The sequence below is a fragment of the Aedes aegypti genome, chromosome 3 (assembly GCF_002204515.2).
Source record: "Aedes aegypti strain LVP_AGWG chromosome 3, AaegL5.0 Primary Assembly, whole genome shotgun sequence".
NCBI lineage: Eukaryota > Metazoa > Arthropoda > Insecta > Diptera > Culicidae > Aedes > Aedes aegypti.
Window position 1 is genome coordinate 146,908,510 of NC_035109.1, and position 21,026 is coordinate 146,929,535.

Here is a 21,026-nt window from a genome sequence, read left to right on the forward strand (position 1 = left end):
CAGCATAGAGCATTCAAAATAAATCATTCTATATGATTCCTCAGCGTTATCGAGCGCCGAAAACCCTTAACTTTCGAACCGTGGGTAAAGAATACGCTTCCGCAACTCGAATAATTTTAAATAAATCAAAATGTATAGCCTTTTGATGATTCTTATTCCGGCCGAGTCCTCACTTTTGCCTCATATTTCGGACACTTTGATTCGAATTCCGGACATCTCATGAAAATCATTAATAGAAAAGTCAAATCATCAAATGAAATTGTTCAACCACTAAAGAGACGTCTAAGGTAGTTGTGCATTATAAATTTGCATAGATATTTATCAAAATAGCTTATTAAAATGAGCCTCGAAATTGTGAACTTTCGAACGGCAAAAACTGAAACATTTCGTGTGAAATGTTTTCCATACAAAGTAGAGTGTCCGGAATTAAAAGCTGTCCGTAATATGAATCAAAACGGTAATGGAAATTGTGCAAATTTGCTCTTAAAATATTGCCAGTTTTAAATAGAAGCATGGTTTTTATAAAAGCTTAGCATCCTCTATTGCATTTAATGAATGAAGCGAGCAAGAAACAACCAAATTATGTGCATTGATATTTGAATTTGTTCACAATATTTGCTTTAAAAGGATACTGGTAGCACAGGCTTTTGTACCATCAAGATTATCGACTGAACAACACCAGGGTAGGCTTGGTTGATCTGTCACGCCCTATCCTAGGGATGTACACGGTTAAGAAGTTGTGTATTGTAGTTGTAATTGGCCACATACTCTTAACCATTCATAATAGCGAAAGATATCTGGCACAGACTCCGCAGTCAAGGTTCGTGAAGATCTGAAATTACTGTTACTAGTGCCACGATACGTGGGTTTGATTCCCACTCTAGTCAGAGAAAACTTCTCGTCGAATGAAAAAAAACTTACTGCACTTCTGGGTGTCCCGTGTGATTAGCTGCCTAACGTAAAATAAATTGCAAGTATTCGTTTAGTCTGAACAGCTTTCGACTAAAAACGGAGTACATCAGTGGTCACTAAACTGCGGCCTTCGAGAAGGTTTTGTGCGGTCCGCGAATGAATTTTGAATATCAGTGCGATGCGGCTTGCGTGTTGTAATTTATGGACAATATTCTTTGCTTTCTTTTTTTTTTACATACAAAGGTATCGACCGTGATAATTTTTATTTTGAATTTATTTATCGGCATATCGGTCTATTTTGCTCGAAGTAAGAGGGAGCATGAAGAAGAAAGCAATGAATACTAGATGGATAGGTACCGTAAGGGAACGGCGAGAGAAATTGGATTAGATGTTGAAGAGGGCATACCATACGAAACAGTATTACTTGAAACGTCACTTCCTTGTGGCTAACGTCCCCTATGGGAACGGCTTGGGTGTGTTTTGAGAATGACACTACCAAGACGCCCTTAGGTAGTCGGGGAAGGGAAGGAATGTTAGTTTGACAACCGTTGTTACTAGAGACCGAGTATACCTCTGCATCTCCACAGTTGTCATGGAAAGGATAAAGATTGGTGATGCGATCCATGTTATAATCACGCCTAACCGGATTTGCGAAATAATTCGATAATCGCATTGTACGCCGAACAAGTGTTCGTCACTCGCCCACGCAGGAGCAAGCGACACGATCTATAGATCAAACACTACTAACGGACCGCGAACTTTTTCACTACTGTACTACCGACGCGAGACATGTTTGATCCTGCCCTCATTGCCCACCCCCGCAGGAGCAAGCGTCAAGGTCAAAGGATCAAATACTACTCAAAACCCAAGCAGAACAAAATGAAGATAAACGTTATATTTTGATCATAGATTTGAGTATTAGCATCGTCCGGGGTCAAAATGGGTCAAAATCGCATATGTCCAAGTTGATTGTTGGGAATAAAGCAAAGAAATTAATCTCTACCTTGACAGTTATTAATATGAATAAAAATATTTATTAATGTTATTTATTTAAGTGGCTTTTCGCTCGCGGCGATTTGGCCATCACTAACCTAACCTATACCTCTTTTTACGTAAACTCCATTTATATAATTTTATTTAGAATATTGGAGACTGTCTATTAATTACCGTAAAATAGGGTGAAATTTAGAGCGATTCTGTTCTACAATCCCTAGTAGAATGCATGTATTATTATACAAATATTTTTTAAACCTGTACTGGTTGGATGTTTATCGAATTATACAAATGATTTTTTTACGAAAAGTTATCATAATAACAAAAACATTTATTAGATATCATAAAGTGAAATTTTCGATGCTGGGGTCAAGTTGATCAACTACTGAGATAGCTTTTCTAAAATAAAGATATATTGCGCATTTCTTTCACCACTGGACTATCGTATAAGTTTTCCTAATCCTAATAAAAGTGCGCGATTGCATCAAATCGAGAAAGTGTCTTCAGCGGGGTTGTTCCTCGCAGTCCAAAGAATAAGTACTCTGAAGACACTAACATGAATCGATTCAAAACTGCACTTTTATTCGCATTTTCACACATATGAAGCCGCACTTCGCAGTCCAGTAGTGAAAGAAATAAACAATATGCTATTTACTAAATTCGAGGTCACTGATTCTGAATCAAGTCTCAAAAATCTTATAACTTATTGATAAATCGGTCAATTTTAGAATTGAATGTTGTTAATTACGGAGTACATCACATTTAACGTCTAAAGGTATGCAATTTTCCTCCAAATGAGCTACTCGTTCACAAAAAAAAACATTTTTTTTATATGATTTTTTTTATCATCAATGCCAATTTGAAACTGGCTTCACAGAGCATATCTGGAATGTATAAAACAGTTTATTTGAATGGTGTCTTTATAAAGCCTTGGCAATAGTCGAATGTTTGGACTAGAATCCTGCGATATCACAGAAATTGTGATAATTGAAAACGGATCATACCTCACTTGGCACTTCATACATGTGGGTACGGGAATGATCAACTTCTCCCCACTGATCAACTATACCCCGTATTACGGTACGTAAAACAATTTTCAGGGTTTTCCAACCACCCCTCCCCCCATGATAAGATTTTTTGTATGAAAATCAAACATAAATTGTATGCCGCGTAAGAAGTCTCCATATATTTGCTATCAAGATTAAAATTCAAAGATTGTTAACATGTATCCAAAAGCGTATTTGAGTAATGTCTTACTTATCTACACGCGTAACCAGTGATATTATCCAAGAACGCCGTTGAGCCTAGATCTTCATATCAATAATCGTAACATTATCAAAGTTTACACTTGGTGATTCTGGTGATTCTGGGAAACTACATGGTTCGAACGAAACATGTAAACTTATATGACATATAATGCACATACAATTAGACATGCGTCGCTCTATCATGGATATTTACATGCTATGTCACATAATCTTTAATTATATTTCATGTAATCTAGCAGGATCCTGTGAGATTACGTGACAAATAACACATTTTTACATGATATCAGACTATTTGTTTTCGTTTTTAGAGGCTTTTTTCAAATTTACGTGACTTTATGTTCACATAGCATAAATAATGTTTACATGACGTGTAATCTTTATTGTTCTTATCAGTGTAAGTTTAACATTTTCCGGTAGTTACTGTCAAGATTATACCTATTCGTAAAAAGTTGAGATCATCTGATTTAGACAACCTTCGTCCCATAAGTATTTTGTGCTTGCTTTCTAAAGTATTCGAGAGAATTTCTGAGAATCAAATATAACTTTTCATTTCTAGAGATATAACTTATTGAATCCTCTCCTTGCTTTTATTGATTTCTCAAAAGCATTTGATCGAATTCACTTGCCAAATTATTGAGAAAACTATCCTACAATTTTTGCTTTGCCCGTAGTGCAATAGCACTCATTAATTCTTACCTAAATGGTTGCAATCACATTGTAGATGCAAACAGCTAATTATCAGATTAAACAAATATAATATCTGGTGTGCCTTAGGACTCGGCTGTGGGACCACTTTTGTTTTCATAATTCATTAATGATCTTCCAATTGTTTTAAAACACTGTGACATCCATATTTTTGCCAACGATGTGCAACTTCAATTATGTTCTACGAAATATTCCTTGGATAATGCTGCATGGCTTATAAATATAAATTTGCATATTATTGTCGAATGGTTCACTAGAAACCTTTTAAAGTATTCTATACTAAACAAGGTTATGTTAATAAGGGCACCAATCATGGTATAGTTTTCCAGTCAAACCTAGAATGGGACTTAAAAAAACAAAAATTAATGTAGTAAAATTAATGGTGGTTTACGATCAGCACTGCACAGACTGCGAATATCCTTGAATGCATATATTCGTTGGGCTTTCAATTTGTCAAAGTTTTCAATTGCAAGCCACCTACACAAAGAAATTCTGAAATGAAGAAGTGTTCTTTCAATAACTTCATTAAACTAAGATATTGCCTAACTGTGTTTAAAATATCTAAAAATGGTCCAAAATATCTCTCCGACTGATTGGTTTCATTTTGAAGTATACATTACCTCAGCCTATAGCTTCACATTATAGAAGCTCTTCCTTTGTTCGTGCAATTGAGTTAATAAATCAACTGCCTGCAGACATTTAACAAATTAACTCATTACGGAGATTTCAGAACGAACGCATCAGTTGGTTAAATGAACGAAATTAGTAACAACAGAATTGAATATTGATAAACGAGACAGTTTATTTTGCCTTCATTTTCTTTAACTGTGGTTATTCTTCTCCAAGTGTAGAAATTTATAAGGAAAACACTTTACTCTACTTGAATATAATAAAATAAATGAATAATTTTTGAACTTTTTTAAGTAAAGGATGTTTGATCTACAAGCGTAACTTGTAATCTTTCTAATGTTAATGAATGAGGTTTACAGCCAAATAGGCTCAATTAAATATTTCCATTAAGTTCCAAAATCAGCGATTGTTTTTAGTTATCCAAAATTTTCTGTTAGTTAAGGTTTTCGTATCGTTACGTCTGTAAACCAAAGATCTTCCGAAGGTTTATGAATAAGGTTCATACTCAAGCAGACTCAAACCTATATGCGTATAAATCTATATGAGTATAGAGCAAAGTGGGGCAAAAGTTCGAGTGAGGCAAGAGTTTCTTTTGAGGATTTCTAGCTCAATTCTAAACAAAACTTAGAAATGTTATGGTGGCTCGAATTCTATCCAAGTAAGAGACTTTCACTCCAAATATCATAAAAATTGATTGAGATTTGGAAAAGTTAAGACTATTTGTTGTTCATCGACGTTAAAATTGTAATTTTCGGTCAAACTTTCGTTGCATGGAAACAAATGAAGATAAAATCTTTTTCAACATTTTTGTTTGGGCGTTTCTAAGCCTATCATAAGGATGCTTTGTGGTGTATTAATTTCTGCATAAATGCTTGGAATCAATTTTTAGCCCATAGTGGAGCAAAAGTTCAAATCAGCGGGGCAAAAGTTCGACCCATGTATAAACTCACGGAAAAATTTGCAAATTGCCTAAAATCCACATATTATCTTCAAGTTTAGCAACAGTTGCCTGATCGTATGAAAAATGTTACCAAAATTTTACATTTCCACTTAGTTTTGCGAAAAACTGCTATTTTTGAGTATATTATAATTAACCCTGTTTTGGGTATTTTTTTCTAATGAAAAATTTTGATTGCTTATTTTTAGTTTACTATCCTATCATTTTGTCCCAACCCAGGAGAACAACAAGGAGTGTGCATTAACTTTCTTAGCAACGCCACTCCCAACGACTATACCTACAACCCTGAATTGAAACGGTTGGTACGGTTGTCCCCGTTTCATCCTTTAATTAGTTGAAAATATTTTGGCTATCAGTTTATTCATGCGTGAATAACCTGATCGTCATGATTTTTTACAATTATCTTCAACCACAAAGTCTGCACAGTGGGCCTGGCCATTTTAATATTTGTATCATATCGCTGATATTCTGCAAACATTAATGCTGACAAGAAAATACCTGAATAATTTTTAGGTATTTCCAGGATGCTTTTCAATATTGGCTGTGTAAGTGCTTAGATTAGATTAGATTACTATCCTATCATTTCGGGAAAGGTCGTTATGCATATAGACGTTTCGCTTAATTTTAGAAGTGGACGTTTCCCATAATGTACATTTACCATACCGAGAATAATGAGCCTTATTCAAAATGTTACCTGTTCGTGTATATAACTACCTTATACACATTGGCACCTTTTGGAACTTTGAACCTTTCGGGGAAATGACATCCCGGAAGAGAATCTCTAACGATTTCTTTTATTGAACTAGGGTTTCAATGCTAGTAATGGACCCCTTAGTAGCTGAAATTCATTCTAGACGGTTTTCCGCAATGACATTTCAGACGCATATACGTTTTGTGGTGTCTAACAATAAATTCAATGTCTTTACTTCATAGTACGTCTATGAAACATACAAAATCATTCGATTTTTCCAGCGAAATATGCGTTTGAAAAACTTTTGTCCGAATGCCTATTATGGACCCTCCCAAGGTCCATAATAGGATTGTTTACAAATTTTACGTTTCCTATTATGGACCCTCCATTTGATTCCCATGTAATCCGACTCGCTGCCGACGAGCCTATTATGGACCCACCTGGAAATGCGTATTATGGACCATCTTGTGTGGTTTCATTTACAAAACTGTACAAATATCTGTATATATGCGTCTCAAACCAAATATTTTGCCTGAAACTGCTGACTAACAATGTAATCGAAGTTCCCCCGGTGGATTTTCATAGGAATAAAGTTGCTTTTAGTGTTAATTTTATGTTTTTCTGTAGGGGGTCCATAATACGCAAAGGGTCCATAACCGGCATCGACTCCCTAAATATGATCATCATCATTTCTTTATAATACCCATATAGTAGCATCTCAAAAATAAATCTCTGTGGCCATCATCAGATTAAAATATTTTTCTTTTTGAGTTCACATATCGAATCCTTTCGCTACATTTGAAGATTAATTTAAACGACCATGGATTGACCGATCGGAAATCGCTTTCAAATTCTCCAACCGATCCAATTTCCTGCCATTGTCTCGCCTCTATTGATGAAACGGAGAAATAAACCTTACGGCGACCACTGGTGACCGTTGCCAACATATGTATGTCTCTAAAGCAGACATCATCATCCATCCAGCAGAAGGGATTTTGCATCTCCGACTGCTTCCGGACAAAATCCATCCCGGGCATCAAACCGATACATGACAGAAGTTAAAGAGCCTGTCAAAATCGATGGAAATTCAATTTGGTTCCAGATTTGGTCTCCCGCATCGACCGACCACTTGGCGGCATCCCAGACCGTACTTGATGTGGCATACCAAACCTGAATTGATTTTCGTGGAAAATGGTGTACCTACCTGTTGCAACATTTAAAATTTGGTTGAAATGAGTTTTTGCAACCGAAAACGTTTGATAGCTTTCAAAGTAACTATTAGCACTAATAAACCATGCATAGAGGTTTTTTTTTAATCATAATTCATATGCATGAATGATTTATGAGTTGGTAAATACCTAGCAACGTTATCTGTAATAAATACCCCAAATTACACATAATAGCTGTCGGAATTCCTATCTGTGCAGTATCCTATCTCTAATTTAGAAATAATAATCACTAGAGTAAGGTGGGGTAAATGTTTCTATTCAAGATTTCTAGCTCAAGCCAACACACAAATTATAAATGTTATGGTGGTTCAAATGCTATTCAAGTAAGAGACTTCCACTTCAAATGTTACAAAATCAAGTGAGATTTGGGAAAGTCATAGCCATATGTTGTTGCTATACGTGAACATTGTAATTTTCGTTCGATCTTTCATTTAAAAATATGATAATAAAATATTATTCGATTTTTTATGTACGAGCATAGCAAGACCTGTTGTTAAGATGTTTAAGAATAAGATGCATCGAAGCTAAGCCTCGAGCACAAATCTAGAGAACCAGACAACCGTTTGTGGTGGAAAATTGACTCACTGATCACATAAAATTCGAATTCGTTTAAGACAATTAGTTTTGAAATTCATATAACTTAAAATGAATTAATATTTATTCACAAGTTTGTTCAGCAACATTGTATCCAATCTATTGTAGGTTCACTGTATGGCATTCATTCCTTTTAAACTGTTTTCCTGGAAAGATTGATTATATCACTTTGCCCGACCTTACTCTAATGTTGCAACTACGTCACTCGCCCATATGCCTCTGAACCACACCTCATCCGGTTGATATGGCTTACCACTTCCGCAAATCCAATAGCAGATGACCAAAAGTATTCATTGGTACGATAGAGTTACATCAACGTTGAGTTTGCATGGGTTGTGGTGGCAATATAAATACGGATAATATAATCGATATTCCACACCACTTGCATTGCTGTAAAATTATGACTATAATTGGCATATGAATTGCAACGATGTAGTGGGCAACAGCCAACTGAAAACAAAGCCGATCATAATGAGAAAATACATGTTAACTCTGGGTAAACACAATTTAATTGAGATAACTTGTTGGTTTGATTGGGTTGTCGCTGTATGGTAATTTAACAATTATTATGAGCTCTGAAATGTTGTTGTTTGTGAATACAAACACAGGCAAACTACTTTGCTTTAAATGTAACCAAAATTGCAATTCATCAAAGTCCATTATTTCCTAAAAATGCCACAGAGATAGCTTTTTTCCAATCGATCCATGTATGTTTTAGAGTGCTTTGAAATCAATGCGACTTCAATGACAAGCAATTTCGATACAAATGTTATATCATATAAGCATATACCCAGTACATAAAAACTCCAAGCCCATCCTTTTATCTTTTGATGTTTCCGGCCTCATATTGTTTTATGCCAACACTTGCCAAACGAACACACATCTTCCAATATGAAGTTTATCAGAAAAGCTTTGTCATACTTTTGTCTTCTAGTCCAAAAAACTCGAATCATTGTCAGATTCTTTGGATTAAAAACATATCAAAAGTTTTACATCAACTTTTTCTAAATGGGACTTCGTATGAAACATTACGAGACGTTTGCCTTTTGAAAGTCTCAGTCGCAATGGAGAGAACATTGCGTTATGATTTCCCTTAAGAAAAACCGCGATTGCACCGTAATCCGATGTGGCATTGATCAGTGTTCACGATGTTCCTTGAAAAAATCATTCGAAAATGCCCTAATTTAAGGTTTAGTAGTAGTATGTATCAGTCGCCACATCTCTACAACTTTAGTTGTTTCTGTTCACTGTAAGTTTGAAGTGGGCTTCTTGGCCTTGCGGTTAGCGTCGTCAGTCGTCTAGGCGTATAGTGCCATGGAGTGTGTGGGTTTGATTCCCGCTCCAGTCGGTGGAAACTTTTCGTCTAATGAAAAATTTATCACTGGACTACTGGGTGTTTCGTGTTGTCCGTTGCCTAATGTTAGTGATCGTTCAGTCTGTGTAGCCTATGTGCTGAAAATGGTGTAAATTGTCTTTATAAAAAAAACTAAACCTTAATAGAGGAAGTTGCTGAAGAAAAATAAATCGTTTTGAGAAAATTTTGTATGGAATTTTTTCAGAAGTTTGTAGGGCTAAATTTCCATAAGGAGCTTAATAATATCATATAACTTCATGGATATATCTTCTCCCATTCGTTATATTGAAATGCTCTCCTCAGCAACTTCCTTTATTGGCCTTTGAACAATGAGTTTTTACTATGCGATGATAAGTTTGAACTTACTTTACAGTACTAACGTGTTTGGAACATTTGTCGAAATTTCTCCATAGCAATTTCCATATAAACCTAAATCGGCTTTGGGCCACCTTTAAATCACCACCGAAAAAGCTGAAAATTTCACAGAACCCTATTTTTTATCGTTAAGAAGGTAAGGAAGATGTGGGACGAGGGATTATTAAAATTTTGAATTTTGAACTTCCCTTGTGTAGCCGTTCTATTGTTAGCAGACCATTGTTGGAGTTGCATTGTTGATTTGCCGAGACAACAGAGAGCCTTTTTTATTAAAATTATTTGCTTAATTCCGCTCCTCCATTATTGCAATTGACGAAGACGGGGCACTGAGAAATATGAACCACAGTCAAGATCCCCAAGAATCCGTGAATATCCGGTATGTGAAAAGTGTCCTTTTATAGTATTTTTCGCAAGATTGCCGTTCCGATCAAAGTTTTGTTAATCTCGTCTAAACTGTGCAGTAAGTTAACCTCCATCAAGGAATTGAAAAATAATTATGAGTTCAAGGTCAGAGTCGTTCTTTCAAAACGAGAGGAGGCCAACGAAATATTTAAAATGGAACGCTTTGAGGGTTTACAGAGTGTACCACGTCACGATGTCAATTCCGATGGCGCCAACGAAGTACTCACGCCCGAGGAAATCATGCAGCTTGGCGAAGGCAGGTTTTGTGCCAGTTTTGGACTGCGAACGGCTCACCATGATGAACACTGATAAATCTAGGGGGAGTTCACTCGAATGCATTGAGAATCACATTTGCCAGAACTATGATTCCAATTTCGATTCGGTCCGCAACCATAAGAGGATGTGTTGTGTCGCGGAATAGCATTTTTTTAGCACGGGAATTTCTCAAAGGCTTTAGTTTTTCGTATAAATAACCTGGAGCTTATGTGTCGCAAGTTTAAACAAAAATTGCAGGATCTTAATGGAGCAAATTTGTCGAATGGACTTCCTAACAAGTAATGCTGAAGATGGGAGACACTAGAATATTTATCAAGGCCGAACACTACCCTAACGCAAGCATTAAGAGCTATTCGTAATCTAGATTCAGCGTGCATTGGAGATTTCGAAAGAATAAAATCACAGGCTATGAAATGTGGAAGAATTAAACTTTTGAAGAGTTTGAGCGTTATATCGATATTTAAAAAAGAAGAAACCGCACGGACAACCAGTAGACTAGCATAAATTTTACCACATTGACCAAATTTGAAAATATAAAATTTAAAACTGGAATGAATCGTGATTCCCAAACAGATTGCCTGTTCTACAAATTCAATTTCAGTGTTGTTTATTTTCAAAATTGGTTTAAGGATACTATTTGATCGAGAATTGCTTAGAAACATAGCACAAGTCTTATTCGCATTCAATAATAATTTATTCCTGATCGACCACTCAGCAATGCTTGTAAGATCTTCGTTGATTTTTCTTGATATTATTGATGAAGAATCTTCGCAACATCCAAAATACAATTGAACGTTGTCTGCAAATATATGGATTTGAAAATATTTTAAAACATTTGGAAGGTCATTAATGTATATAGAAAAGAGAATAGGTCCCAGAATTGAGCTTTGGGGTACACCAGAAGAAATAGGGAGATAACTAGAGAAAACCCCCTCATTCAAAACAGTTTGGGTTAGTCCAACTAAATACGATTTTATGAGATTCATTGCGTGGCTGGAAAAACCAAAATTTTCTGTTAGCTTGCGACAAAGAATGTTCGGTGTGAGATGGTGCCAAAGGCTTTCAAAAAGTCAAGAAGCAATAAAACGACTGGTCGTCCTTTATCTATGACAACACCTATGCCATCGAAGACTTTCAACAGTGCAGTTTTTGTGCTATTTTTGGAGCGATAGCCAGATTGGTGTGAAATCAACAAATTCTCCCGATTGATAAAAAGACAGACTTGCTTGAATTTTTGATTAATGTAATACAAGGCGTTAAGACGCAGCAGATGATCAGCATAGCAAATGGTCAAATTACTCACGGGCGTTAATAAAGCTTAAAAATTATAATTAATCTCATGCAGGGCGTTAATAGGCACCTGGTATTTATGGAATAGTTTCAAATTATTACAAGGCGTTGATAAGGCTTTAAATTTTCATTGACGTCCTACAGGGCGTCAAGATGCAAATGATCTACGTACGGTATTTATAAAATAATTTCAAATTATTGCAAAGCGTTGATACAGTTTTAAATTTTAATTGACATCCTATAAGGCGGCAAGATGTAAATAATCTACATAGGAAGGATATGGTCAAATTACTCCAGGGAGTTATTTCAGGTTAGAAATTTTGATTGAATTCTTAGAATCGTTAGATTGTAGTTTATATCTCAAAGTTCTATCACATTACTTTTACTTTTTTATGAATTCGAATGAAGATTGTTTAAAAAATCTGAGAAAAGCTTCTTAGTCGTCGACAAAGGGTGACTAAGCAAGACGACAGGGCTAGTGAAAACATTTTGACGCAGGAATTCTTTTGGGTATTTTCACCAAAAATGAAAAAATTCGACCGGTTACCCGACACGATTATTAAGCAAGCGATCGTAAACTGAAAAATGAGAATTGTTGGAGATTCCTCCTGTGGAATTCCGGCTACGAAAACCCCGTTCATCTGCCTGGTCCGAGTCTCGACAATTCGTTTGCGAGAAGGGCAATCCCCGCAATTTGCTCATTTAAACTTTTTTGGTATCTTCCTTCATAGGACAGACGTCCTTGGCGTGAGAAGAACTTTCGCAAATCATGCATTTAGCATCAATGCGACAATGTTTGATACCATTACTCCACTTTTGGCACCGACGGCACTTAGTGGGTTTATTGGAAATGTTCCCATGTCGCACGGACATCGAACATAAGTCTAGCTTTTTCTAAAGCTTTAATATTATTTAAATCGCTTTTGTTAAAGTGAACTAAATAATATGTATGCTAAAGCCATCTCCGAAGAATGCCAGATTGTTTTTTTTTTATAATGATTACTTGGACTGAGGAAAATCCAAGTAAAACATTTATTCCTTTTTTGATCTCTTCAGGTGGCTTATAGTCACTTGAGAGACCTTTTAAGACGACTTTGAACAAACGTTCAGCTTTTTCGTCTTATGTAAAAAATGTGTGCTTCTTCTCTTCAAGATGTTTAAGAAGAAGTTCGATTTTTCCATTTTTGTCACGTTTAGTGACAGTTTTTAAACCCACCTTTTGGAAGGAAGTTGTGAATTCAGAGATTCACCCTTCATTTTGTTTGCAGATGCAACCATGTTTAGTTAAAAAATGAAAGATTATGTGATCTTCTAAGAGTTTTTTTTCTCAATACGATGTCCAAGAAGGATTACCACCGCTAGCTTTTACAAACGGGTTCAACGAAAAATCGTAGGCATGGGTGCAAACAAGAATCGTAAAGGGATCAATAGTAGAAAAATAGTATTGAAAAGTAGTGTTTTTGTAGTACTGAAAAGTACTGATTTTTGAGCTCTGAGAAGTACTGTTTTATTGGTTAAAGTAGTTTAAAAACTTCCAGGAGCAGAAAGAATTTGTGTACGCACAGCACGAGGGTACGAATGGAATTCGTTGATGTACATCAACTATGGGAATAATGAAATGAACCAGCCTAGGGCTGAAAATTTCAATAATAAAGAACGAAAAATATGGGAAAAAAACATGAATATAAATTAATTAATTTTACTACATATAACAGGACTACACATCGCACACCCAATTTAAATGCAGCTTAAGATAGTTTATCACCCTCGGAAATGCTTTCCGTTTGCATCGTTGCGAGCACCAACAAATTTAAACGAAACAAGTTTCCCGTTTTGATCGGCCATTGGGGAAAACTAGAACAGCGTGTTAAATATTTACCAACACACAATACTCACGTTCAGTTGGCCTTGGAAGCTGTGGATGAAGTTTTCCGCTTTTGTTACCGTGGCAAAGTTTTGTCGGTTTGTGTTTTACACAAAGCGAACTAAGAAGGCTCAAAAGTAGTGCACTGTTCACACCTAAAGTCGATCAATTTAAGCGGGACAGAGAATAGTTATGAATGACGAGGTGTACAGTAGTCTACTGTGAGGTTGTAAAAATGCATGCTAGAACAGGGTGCAATCGATATACTGTAATAAATTGGTTGATAACTAAAATCTATTTTTTGTTCTGGTAAAATGAATGTCGGTTCAATCATGCATGGCCATGTATACATACCTAATTGAATCTTATTACAAAGACAACACCAGACACCAGCAGTCATAAGTGCGCTGAATGAGTTTATACTAAGCACATCATCGGAGATTTTCTTTCAGTTATCTACATCTTCTTGTCCCTCGTCTGTTCTGTCAGGGCAAAATTAAATGTGGTTGATGGGGTCAAAAGGTTGTTTCATCCTAAACAAGAATCATTCCAACGAGGATAGCCTCGAACCACATGCGGAAAATCTGACTGGAGCAGCCCGGAACAAAACCTGCTGCTATTTAATATTGCCTGGCAGCAAACAGTCTTCAATGTTCACTCCTCTCTTTATTGTTGGATTTACGTCTCAACTGGGACAGATTTATCTAGAAGATTTCTTTATCATTGACCATTTATGCATTGATAAATCGTGTGGCAAGCAGAAGATACTCTTTGTCCTGGAAAGTGGAGAACATGTTAAACCCAAAAATTTCATCAAACCTTCGGCATTACCGTTACCGCTATGACAATTTTGACCCCTACGCTTTGTTAACCCTCTTATATATGGAAATATGGAAGACATGAGGCGATGAGAGATCAAGAAAAAACGGAATAATCCCCAACACACAAAAGGATACCTTCACAGATCAGAGGAAGAATAACTTGTGTTAGCTTTGAAAACCATGAGTAGCATCGAGTTTCCTCGTCTCGTTATCTATGGCGTGGACGAAAGCATAAAAATATAAAGGAATTGTAATACACTTGGAAAACTCCTTTGCTTTAATGGTGGCTTTCCGCTTCGGTAGTTCTGTCACTCCAGCAAAGGGGTTTGCGAATGCCTTCACATCCAGCAGCAGTGGTTTGGCCAAAAGCTACCCAAACCAGCATCAGAATCTGCTGTCTGCCACGGAGGGTTCTTCTGAGAGCGTTTGTGAATTTGTGCCATTATTTGCTTCATTATGATGAAGATAATGACCGTAGCCATTCTCGTGAATCTATGCATGATACATTCTTGCTTGCACAGAGGATGAGCCCGGAATGGAGCCGAGATGAACGACATTTTCCTCAGCATCGTGCCGGGTGACTCGAACAAGGATAAATGGGTGGCTCGTCAAATTTATCCTTTTATAATCGGTTTAAGGAGATAAATGAGGCTGGCAAAAGGAACAACAGGGGGGAGAAAAAAAATCGATGAAAGTAAGAGATGAAACTTTTGAAGTAAGACTTTAATGTTCTAATGGGTGAAAAGAATGACCACAGAAAGCATTACAATCCACAATGATACGAGAAATTAATTCCATTAATTCAGGGACTAGTTCCTTATTCCCAAGAGAATTTGTAATTATTAAGGGGGCAAGATCCGTGATTGATTTCGGAATGTTTAAAAATTGTTTTTTCTTAACAACTACCGAAAAGCTAAACATTACATATAATTTGCAATTGGATTAGATGGACAAATTGATGTGAAGATTTGCGAAAAAGTTACACGTCTTCTCAGTGAGAATCGAACTCACGACTCCCCGATCTCTAGTTGGGGAGCGTTACCACTACGCCATGAGAGGACTCATGAACGTAGAAGTTAACCTGAATTCGATTTCAGCTCAATAATCACGTGGTCCTTTTTCGCAAAATGCACCTCTTTCGGAAGAATTAGATGCCCATCCAAACACAACGCTTTCTATATATATTCAATGCCTAGCCCGAGAGCGCATTTTGTTTTAGGTATGAAAATAGCACACTACACTAACCAGCAACTGCGCTGGCTGAGGTTTCTATTGTGTGGGCTTCCAATGGGTCGCGACGTTCTCAAACGACCGGTTACGGAACATGAGTCCATGGCGTAGTAGAAACGCGCCCCAACTAGAGATCGGGGAGTCGTGAGTTCGATTCTCACTGAGAAGACGTGGAACTTTTTCGCAAATCTTCACATCAATTTGTCCATCTAATCCAATTGCAAATTATATGTAATGTTTAGCTTTTCGGTAGTTGTTAAACTTCCACTCGGCTGGTTAGCCGTAAACCACGATTCATAATTAAAAACAAGTGTTTTTTTCTTTCCAAATCAAGAAAATTTACAGGAAAATGTGTTGACTTCATTCTTTTCTCCAACCAAAACACAGTGAATACATTTTCATCGAATAATTTTTAATTTTTAATAGAAAAATAGCTTCTGAAGTTTCAATGATGATTCGAAAAAAATAGTTGAATTTATCCTTAAAAAGCGCATTGAGAGACTTAAACTTTAATCAACTCGTGAGGCAAAAAGACCACACCTATTCAATAACGCCACGCTGCAGTTACGTTTAAATTGGAACCTTATAAATGCACATTTAAGAAGGAGGACCAGCTCTAGTGGTTAGAACACTCGTCACTCACGCCGAGCACCTGGGATCGAATCCCATCTCTGACATGGGAAGGTCACGATGGTGTTACACGGGGTTTTCAACCGTTAGATTCTACATGTCGAAATATGAAAAAAAAAAAAAACCAAAGCCTTTCGGGTGATTGATCAGTGGTATAGCCAGGAGGGGCTCTGAAAGGGTCGATTTTGTACGAATATAATATTATTGAGTCAATTGAAAATTTGCCAAAAATATTTTTCTCAGTTTTTATTGTAATAGTAATGAACAGAATTGACATTAAGGTATGTTTATAATGTATTTTTATGCCATAGGCGTAACTAGCGTGGAATGGAAATATGGACACCAAAACAAAATGGGTGATCGAGCAAGTGGTAGGGATTGTGGGCTCGATTCATCAGTACGGCAAAGAAAGGTATACATATTTCGACATGTAGAATCTAACAAAAATAGTCCGGTTAAAAACCCCGTGTAACACCATCGTGACCTTCCCTTGTGAGATAGTCACTTATAATGTAAAATATATAGGGAAAGCGTACCAGAACCATAGTATTTCCCTATTTGGCCATATGCAAAATTCGGATCACTTTAAAATTTTTAATCTTTTCAAATGTTTTAACATCAAGATATATCCTATATCTTACTGCTTAAATACAAAAAAAATTTTCAAAATATTGAGACATTCAAGTTATCACGTATGGCGAAATAGGGAACCACTATGGCCATAACTGGTACACCTACCAGTTTGTAAAAATGGTTTTCGCTAAGAGATTTGAGACCGAATTCATGTTCTACTATAACTAGGCTATCATGGGTAAGTGACGAACTCATTATGACTTCATCAAATAGTGGTCGTAGAACAGATTGTTTGTAAGCATTTCAAAAATGCTAAAATCTTGTAAATTTTTAATATTTGCATAAAAATCCTCAAATGCACTTGATTCCAACGAAAATAGCTTTGACATGAAGTGGCATATTAATACTCTTTACTTTTGCATTCGTTTTTCTTAACTAATTGACAGAAACTTCGTTATTTTGTTTAGTATGTTTGGGGTCTCGCACTATCAAAGTTACCCGCATTATCAAAGTTACCCCGTTTAAAAGTACGAGTTTTGATGATAAAATTAGGTTTGAGAATATATTTTAAGCATCCTTACAAAAAAAAAAAAACATCACAGCACACAATTCGACAATAGTTCCGACAAACAACGTTCATTCCCTGCAGGTTGCATTGATATTTGTGCTCCATTAGGAAAAATAAAATCGTGTGACACGGTGACCAATTTCACCCTACTGATCAATTTGTCCCGAATTTACGGTACCACATGTAATCGAACGAGTTAAACGTCAAAAACTAATGGTAAACAGGAAAGCCAGCTGACCGTGGATGTCAGAGTCATTATCTTGAAATCTGATAGTTTCCAAAAAATATAAATTCATTCGAATAAAAAGATTTCGATTGTTTTATGTAATTATTCACAAAACTGTTATATATGTAACAATTTCGTAAGGCATGTTCATGCATTCACGCCACAATACATCGATTGCTAGATTTTGACACCCCTTTTTTTCAATGGGTTTTGTAATTTCTGAGCTATTCATCAGACTTCTTTCTGTCCTACGCACTATTAAAAACTATTGTTACAATGACGAAAATTCCATATTAAGCAAAATATTCGATGTACGAAATAAAATGAAGTAGATTTGATAGTAAATATTTGCACTAAGAAATGTATAATTTTTGTAAATCAACGTCCAAGATGACTGAAATTTATTCTGACTTGAACCATATTTAGTTCAATTTGATGGAGAAATTGAACTAGAATTTCCGTAATTTTACTTGTTTTATTATGTCGGGCGCTTCTGACATAAATTTTGATGATTTTTTCCAGATGTGATGCAAACGCGAACTGCTTTTTTTTTTTTGAAATATCCATTTGAATTCTTTAAATAAAATGCATGGTTCCAGTTATTGAAAATTGATCAGTTCCAAGTTACCAATCTAACTGTGGATGTGCTCATAAAACCACTAAACTGAGTAGCAGGTTTTGTCCCAGTGAGGACGTTGATGCCAAAAAGAAGAAGAAGAAGAATCATATAGAAATTAATCAGTTTTTCTTAAAGCAGAGCGACTTGAAAACTTCAAACTTATTGTCGATACATATCTAAGTGTTAAAGTTATAATAGTTAAATTACTATCTACTCCTCAAATTCTTATTTCATCCTCTAATTCAATTTCGATAGAATTCATTGCGCAGCTATATTTCGCAGACAAATAAAGCTCTGATTGGTTTCAATCAAAACTCGCTTTGACATCGAAAACTAGAGAAACCTCACCAATGGGGCCCGAGGGTTAAGCCTCCAACATTCAATTCAAGCATTATCGGAAAACAAAGCCCAATACAAACTGCTGCGCAAGGATAGGATGAAGCCCCCAGTTCAATCAACATTTCGAGAAAATCACATCAAAGGATCAAATGGGTTGGATGGAATCTAATCGGGTGGAGTTCCTTTCTGTGGTATCTGGTATCAGCCAATTCATGCAGTGAATTGCTTGTCACTGCTGTCTGCTGCACGATGACTAGACGAACTAGAAATATCTACTTACTTCCCAGGAATCCGATGCCCATCGGAATGTTTACGCTGAGGTATTTCTAATCGATGACAGTAAATTTTCTACGTAGTGCCCTGAGATGGCAATTTGAGGATGCTCAAATGGAATTCAGGCACATATTCAACTATTAAATGTCAATTATGCTAGATGGCACTCGTTGCATATGAAATGTTAATCATCTTAATGGGTCCGCGGTTGTGGTTTTCTCAATATTGCAGTCGTCGCTTGCAGAAGGTTCCAAAGTATGGACTGTGACGAACTTGACTTGAAAAATTCAAAGCCCTGCATCTTATCTAGACAACGCAGAATTCGTTCTTATCTGATTTTGAAGCACGAGCGAAGCAAGCAAAGAAAAATTGCATCTGTATCGGTTCATGATCGGCAATGTTTAGCAAGTTGTAACAAGCTTGCAGTAAAGGAGAGTCCCAAAGAGATTCATGAGTGAAAGCTATTTGGACTTACTACCGAACCCGTACGATTTTTTCAACATGTCCAAAAATGTAATGTTGCCAAAATCGAACCATACTAAAATCAATCGAGCGATTGTTTATATTAAAACTTCATTGAGACTAATAGGATAAGTGACTGACCCATGATCCTCATTTTGCTTATATATTTGCATGGTCTCAAAAGATAATTTGATTGTATTGACAATGAATGCCGAAGCTAGGGCGGTTTATGTATTTTGGACAGAGCGTTACGTATATATATAATTTAACCACGTCCATTTGATTTTGCCGTAAATGGTTGAATGATATGCGCGTAACGGTCTGTCCGAAATACTTTCATTATCTGTACTAATCATAATATGCCAGTAGATTCATTTAAAAGAAAAAAAAAATAATTCAAATTTTTCAAGTGTAGTTCGTCACAGTCGTTATCAGACACGAATCACTCCTTTCGGTAATGGCTTTGCAAATATGTATCAAATGGAATGGTAAAGGCTACAAATTGTGTCGAATTAGTTTACTTGAACTCAATCAACGGATTTGCCTGCAGGTGTCTCAAAATTCAAATCATTTCGTGGATTACTGATCAGCTCTTGGTAATCTGTTGTGTATATTTAAAATACAAATATTTAAATTCACACAGCACTTTAACAAGAGTGCTATATAGTTTGTTGATTATGGTACAAAAATACATACAATTCATGAATCTAAGATACTCACTTGCAACATTGACTAAATTGACTGAAAGTGCAGGGAGAAATAAGACAAGTTTATTATGAAACAGACATCTTGAAAATTCTTCTGCTCCTATCCATAATAATTATTTCTATTTCTGTTTCTTTTTAGGTAAAGGGAAAACGATTTTAGAAAGATTGCATTGTCAATTAGTAGGTATAAATAAATCTAGAATCTCTAAAAATTTCCGTCGAAACACCAATACTTCAGAAATTGAAAGATTTTTCTCCAAATCCCATCATTCCTTCCCAAACTTCAAGAATTATTTTGGATTCTCTCCGGATTTATAAGATTCTTTACAATACTCCAGAATGATCTTCGGAACTCCAGAATTCCCACAAAACACCTGAATTATTATCGGAATTTAAGAATTCTCCAAAACTACAACAATCTTCCATAAATCTTAGAATACTCCCTATAAAAGCAGAACTCCCAATTTCTACTGAAATCCCAGAACTCCCATCAAAATCTCAAAATTTACAGGAATCCAAGGATTTCAAAACCAGAACTCGCGCCGGAATTTCTAATCACCCATTGAAATCCAGCATTCGCACCAAAAGTTTCTAACACCCTCCATAAACCCTGCACGCTTTCTGTGGTTTCCAATAAATCACGAATTTCTTACTAGAAACCCAGAACTTTCATCAAAAACCAGAATTCGTATGGGAACCCTAAGAGTTCCTACATGATTTACAGGAATCCCTCTAGAATCCTTGCAAAACCTCAAAATTCCCACCCATAGAAATCTCAGAATTGCTTTCAGGGTGTATGAATTCCCACCAGAATAACAAAATGCCAATTGGAGTCCCAGGAAACCTTACATGAAATTCCAGGGGAACTGTCATTGAAATCATGGATTTCAACCTGACCTCAACACTGTCCCCATAATTTCTTCCGGAATCGTAGATTGTCTTCAATATAACTAAGGGTTCATTGGAATTACAGAGATCCCTTAGGTAATTCAAAATTTCTACTGGAATCCAAGACAACTCTATAAATCTTAGGCAAT